The 6,029-nt window shown below is 38.1% G+C and overlaps 1 protein-coding gene across 4 annotated transcripts in view; it reads right to left on the bottom strand.

Annotated features, from left to right (window-relative positions):
- The window catches only part of LOC121637018 (synaptotagmin-2-like), a 30,953-nt gene extending 29,536 nt beyond the window's left edge, over positions 1-1,417 (bottom strand). The window contains exons 1-2 of one of the 4 annotated variants that reach the window (XM_041980900.1): positions 1,279-1,417; positions 1,105-1,126 (exon numbers count right to left, since the gene is read on the bottom strand). The gene's annotated coding sequence lies outside the window, so the exon portion shown is untranslated. Of the gene's footprint in view, positions 1-1,104 lie in introns of all 4 variants that reach the window. The other 3 variants (XM_041980899.1, XM_041980898.1, XM_041980901.1) reach the window with 3 other exon arrangements.
- Positions 1,418-6,029: the final 4,612 nt, after the last annotated feature.

Here is a 6,029-nt window from a genome sequence, read left to right on the forward strand (position 1 = left end):
TGTCAGCATGTGTGTGCGTGTGTGTGTGTGTGCGTGTGTACTGACATTTTCCAGCACCCCTTAGATCACCTCTGCTGATGCCAAAAGGAAGTCCTCATTTTTAAACACTGAGGAGTGTCCCAGTCATGTACTCACAACACCCCAGAGACTAAAAACACCACTGCCTCACCTGACCTGCATCATAATCAGCCGAGGAAATGCAGCTTATTCCCCTGAATCAGTGGCTTAAAATGAAATAATTCCTAATCAGTTAAAAGAAGAGAAAGATATGCTCACATGATGATTACAAGGACAAACACAAGTTTCAGGGTGCATTGCTAAAATGTCAGTGTCCATCATAGGCTGTAACATGAGAAATATTCAGACACACATTAATGATGATTAACTTCCTTTCTGCAAAAGGAAATTATTCACCAAAACCCATTCAAACACAAGGCTGCAGTGGACCAGTTTCATAGGAAAACTGGGATTCAGTTAAGCCCTCAGAGCTCTGCAGACTCTGATGTAGGCCACTACTGCTGGCTCAGCAGATTTGACTTTGCGTGTTTTACTGTATAACAGTGAGGTGACTCCAGTCATTTAGTAAACTTGACACACTGAAACTAACACAGATAAAAACATGTGAAAAGGAATTTTATGTCTATTTTAACCACCTCCTTCTCTTTCTTCTCTCCACAAAATATTTATCGCTTATGTTTAATTCATTTCCTCCCTTGCCTTTACTTTTATAATAATACTGTTCGTCTCAGGTTCTACCCTCACTCACACGTTTGTTTTTCTTATGTAACATTATACTGCAGCACTACATGAGGCTACGCACCAGGAACTGGGACTTACCAGCAGGCTTTAAAAAGTTCCACTCTGGTAGATTTGCCTTTACTGCAGGACTCTGCAGGAGAGGGAACTAGCAAAACGCTAACACCGTCTGCTCTAATTACTCCTGAGCCATTTATTCTCCATGTTTCACCCTGCAGAGCTCCCTCCCCCTCACATTCAGGCTGGATGTGTATAATGAGGATAGGTGCCTCTGTGACAACCTGCCATGCAGCACAGCTGCTATAATAGATGCTGCTGCCTTGGACAGAGAGGAAAAAGGCTGCTTACCTTAAGAAGAGATGTGCTGCCTCTTAAACAAGGAGAGGAAGCAGAAAACAGGGTCAGATGTCTTCTTGACAGGATAAAAAAATCTTAACAATCAGCTCTTTGAATTGTCCCACCCTATTAAAAAAACATTGCAAAAAACTATTAAACCCTTGTACTAGCAGGTCCTAGTATCACCTGAGGATATTGTTTTCCAAGGAGACACTCACAAACTGGACTTTTCTTGGCTCAAGGTGGTGCTGGTGTTCACTCAGATCATAGAGGAAACACTCACTCAGATTAACATAGTTCTAACACTGAAATCAGCACAAGCATCATAGCCGGTGCAGCTCCACTGCTGTATTTCCCGGCACTGTTCGCTCATTGGCTGAGGAACTGCTCAATAAAAACTCACTGTGTCATCAACTAGGTACGGAGGGGGTTAGGCTTTCTTTGGCGCACTAACAACCATGCTCCTCCTCCTTTCTTCCTTTGCACTATCACTTTTTCCCTCAGCAGAGGCAGACGAGGAGTGCTGAGCTTTGAGAATTAGATGCAAGAAGCAAAAGGAGGGAGGTGCAAAAGCTAGAGAATCAATGAGTGATGAAAAGAAGAGGGGAAGATTGTAACTAGCAGCCTGCAACGGCTCTCACAGAACTGGATGTTTTTTTTTTCCTTATTTATTTTGGTCTCTGCTGCAGGAACTCCTGCAGGAACCCGAGTGCAGTGAGGTGTGAGGACCAGGGAGAATAGAAGAAGAGAAGGATGGGAGTGGGTTACCGGTCCGTTTAGGCAGGTTTTGCTGCAGTATGCAGTCTGGCAGATGGGAGTTTTCTTTTTTTTTCTCCCTTTTTTTATACAGGAGGTCCAACAGAAACAGCCACTAGTTCCTCCCTTGCTTGCTCACAGGCTCCTAACATGCACCTGCTGAATAATTTAAGATAGCAGAAGGTTGGATGAGCTGCCGGAGAAATGCAGACTACTACTGCTGCATTGTAAGGGAGATTATTTTGATTTAAAAGAAGAAAAAAAAATTATATGAGTCCTAATGTATGCTGTAGGAGACAAATCACTCACTTTGACCATTGTCACTGGTTAAGTTAAATAATACATAAGAAAAAAACTAAAAGATCCAAAGCATCCATGTCTGAGCTTTTCGGAATCATCTTATGCCTTCACTCACAATTTATAATCTCAGTTTGAGATTAAATTGATAAAATTTCAAACAAGGGAGTCTCATTATGCTACATGAAATCAATAGAATTTACCAACTGGAGAGCTGCATCACACAACTACCTTCTGTTTCTTTAAAAATAGATCTATTGTATATGTGGCTAGACTGTCATAAGCATAAAAAAAATACTTTTTCATGAACACCTTTAATCAAGATAGTGTTTAAAACGATCACCTGATCCTTCACAGCTCAAATGTAAAGCAAATGAAAAGTGTGCTCTGACAATCTATCCAAATGATTTAATGTGGAGCATTTGTTAATGAAAAGCAATGACAGGACACTGGTGTGAGGGCCAATTTCACCATTACACATATTAGAAGTTTTGGGAACAGAGCCAAAACTCTGCAGAAAAAGTCATCCAGCCTCCCTTCAAGAGGGACACACTGTTTCATTGCCTTTGGCGTTACCCTTGATAAAGCAGTGACCGGGCAGCAGTCAGTGCATCACCAACAATTACAGCGCTGTCACATGAGTCAGAGTTGCTGCATTACTTAAATGCTCTGCCTTTTTTGTTTTTTATGACCTTTACATCGAACTTGGCTCATTTGCTGCTATTCTCGAGTAGACAATGACAGTGAGAAAAAATGTTGTTGATTTAATCCAATTAAACTTTAGCCAAAAGATACTTTGTGATTGCTTCATGCTAAACTTACCAGCAAGCCATTTGAATGAATGAAAGGAAGACAGAGAGGGGAAACATAACAAACTTTGGTGCTCCCTAGAGATGTCAGTGGATTATGAATTACTGGAAGTAATCCAAAAAACTAGTGTCGGCTTCATTGTGAGGCTAGGAGAAAAGTTAGAATTGTATCTATTAAAAGCTAGCTTTTTATTAAAATAGATGTTTCAGTTTTACCCAAATTAATCAAAAAATACTGTTACACAAATACACAAACTCTCACCTAAACACAAGTTAACACTAAATTTGCTGGAATTAAAGTGATGGTGTTCAAAGTTACTCTAACATTTCACTGTAAATTATGGAAGTGAATGTGGTTCTGTAAAAATATAACACTTTAAATGCGCTTTTCAAAAAAATATTCTATATTATATCTGATGCCGGTGACATGTTAAAATCAAATTGAACAGGGACAAAAGGCTATTAATGGTGAAATTTCAAGCTGAACTAACTTTACTTTTATTGGATTACTTGAGAGCCTGAGTTAGAAAATGTCATCATTTATATTGGATGCTGTGGAAAAATCTGAAGGAATCTCTGTACACAGGAGACAAAAGGCTGAAAGCCAGTGTTTGAAGATACTTTGTAATTGCCTCATGCTAAATTTACCAGCAAGAAAATGTTAATGAATGTAAGGAAGACAGAGTGGGGATCCTGCATGGAGATCACAGACAAACTTGTTTCAGAAGACCTTGGGCAGCATTTCATTAGAAAACAGATGTCCAGAAATGTTCCTTTCTAGTGGGCCTGAGCTCATTTAGGATGTACTGAGACAAAGTGGAAAACTAAATTTTACATGTAAACGTTAAAATTCATTTTCCTTTTCCATTCTTTTTCATTTTAAGAAATTGTGAATTCGGCTTCATCCTGACTAATAAGGAGAAGGACCATGTATTTTGTCATAAGTGCATAAGTTCTGCCATGTCTTGAGAGTGCATTAGTGCACATGGCATGTGATACTTAAACATTTGCTGCCCTCCAGATCAACAGCATGATTTCATTGTAAAAAGATCTAGAAATGTGTCTGCAATCCATACCTGACATGAACAACAAACAGCTGATCAATTACAAAATCCAAAACACAACTAAAGAGGCCTGAGTAGTTAAAATGGGAAAATACTGGATTTTGCCTTTCAAAGCAGTTCATCTCTTTAATTCCCAAACACTTACTGGGTCCTAAAAGAAAAGATGATGCTGCATCAAGGTAAACAGGTTCCTGTCCCACCGAGATACTACTATGAATGATAATGGAAACAAATTTCTCAGTTTTAACATCTGATATGTCTTAACACTGACCAGAAAAATAGTTCTGTTTTTATCCATATTTTCTAGTATCCTTATTTTTTTTCATTCTTTCTTTTTTCTTAATAAATTTTGTTACATTTTTATGTTTTTTTCTTTTTTAATTTTAAGACTCAGCCTAATTAATACATTTTTGGAGGATGGTGTATGTACATTGTAATACACACTTAAAGAATATACTGTGTATCAGTGATTTTAGTGGCTTTCATGTGGGGTTTTAAACTTCTTATGTGCAGGATCTAATTTGGGAAATCTCTTGCTCCATGACCCTTTAGCTGTGTGTCAGCATCCAGGGACCTCATGGAAATAGGTCTCAGATCCAATATGGCATGTTGCCCTCAGGTTAAAGCTGCACTCCTAAAATCATGGAAGCACCTTAAAACGACAGAAAACATTAGCATTTATTCATATTACTGAAAATAAGTAAAATGAGCAGTTAACTGTATTGATCTTTTTAGATGTCCAAAGTTTTTATTTTTAGTTTGAGGGCATGATTAAAGCTTGCATACAGCTGTCATTACATGACTAAACACTAGAGGCCACCACACTCTAAGAGTCAGTGTATTATCTTTATATTTTCTTTTTAACTGCAGAACTGGGCCACTCAGTGTGTATTCAGCTCTCTGCCTCCCTCTTTCCTTCCTAACAGTAATACTCAGGTTGCCCACTCCCAGGAAACATTACTCCATCACAAGAATCTGGATAATTAGATCTGATTAGACAAACACAGCTGTTTTTAGTAATTTTATATCTGGGGTATGATTAGATTCTTGATTTGTATATTTATAAGTAATTTTAGTTCCTCCCCTTCTCTCAGTTAAGGTATCTCACACTGTAGAGTTGCTTGTTGCAAGTTGAGCCACTTGTCACCTAAAATAAACTGAACAAGATGGAGCACTAGGGCTAATTTTGTCCGCGTTTGGGTGAACCCATGTCTCTCTGCAACCTGGACATCTCTGGTATCCACTCTATCACTATGCTAGTCACTTCAAGACCAAATAGCTACAAGATCTGTATTATAGAGTGGTATTATTATTATGGAAGTCTTGGCATACTGTGATTCACTCTTTGGTCTGAATGAGCCAAATGAATAGTGCTGCTGTCTCCAGTTTGTTACTGATGTTCTGCCAAAGAGCTTCATGCATTCAGCAGCTGAATGAAACAAATGGAAAGCATCTAAATTTGTCTGGAGTTACTGCTGACCAGAGTGCTTGTCAGTCCTGTCTAAATACTGTATTGTGTAAGTGTTTTATGCATTTTCCTTCCTAAAAATCTTCTTTAAACTTCTGCCTTAAAAAGATTTTAATATTGCTAACATGCTATAGCAGCAAGGAATCATAAAAACATCTTATTAGTACTGAAGTGACCCAAAGACTCTTGATTACTTCTGTAATTGTTATGCTGAACTCAACCAAATAAAAATCAAAAGTATTTAAACTTGTGGATTATCTCAGTTTTACCATATATGAGCACGATGAAGGATCTCTGCCCTAACATTATCAGATGACGGCCATCAGCTCTAAATGTTAGCACTGTTCACATGGCTGAAATAAGGTGGTGAAATTCTTCAGAAGTTTTTGTGTGAGGTACATTTCTATTTTTGTATATCAGCCTTAGAAAACTTGCTTGAATATGTAACATTAGTTGAAACCATGTAAAATTCAACATCTGTATAAACAATTTTTTTTTTTAAATTTCTGTGCTTTTCATGTGCTGTATAGAAAAAAACACCAC

Source organism: Melanotaenia boesemani, chromosome 3 (assembly GCF_017639745.1).
Source record: "Melanotaenia boesemani isolate fMelBoe1 chromosome 3, fMelBoe1.pri, whole genome shotgun sequence".
NCBI lineage: Eukaryota > Metazoa > Chordata > Actinopteri > Atheriniformes > Melanotaeniidae > Melanotaenia > Melanotaenia boesemani.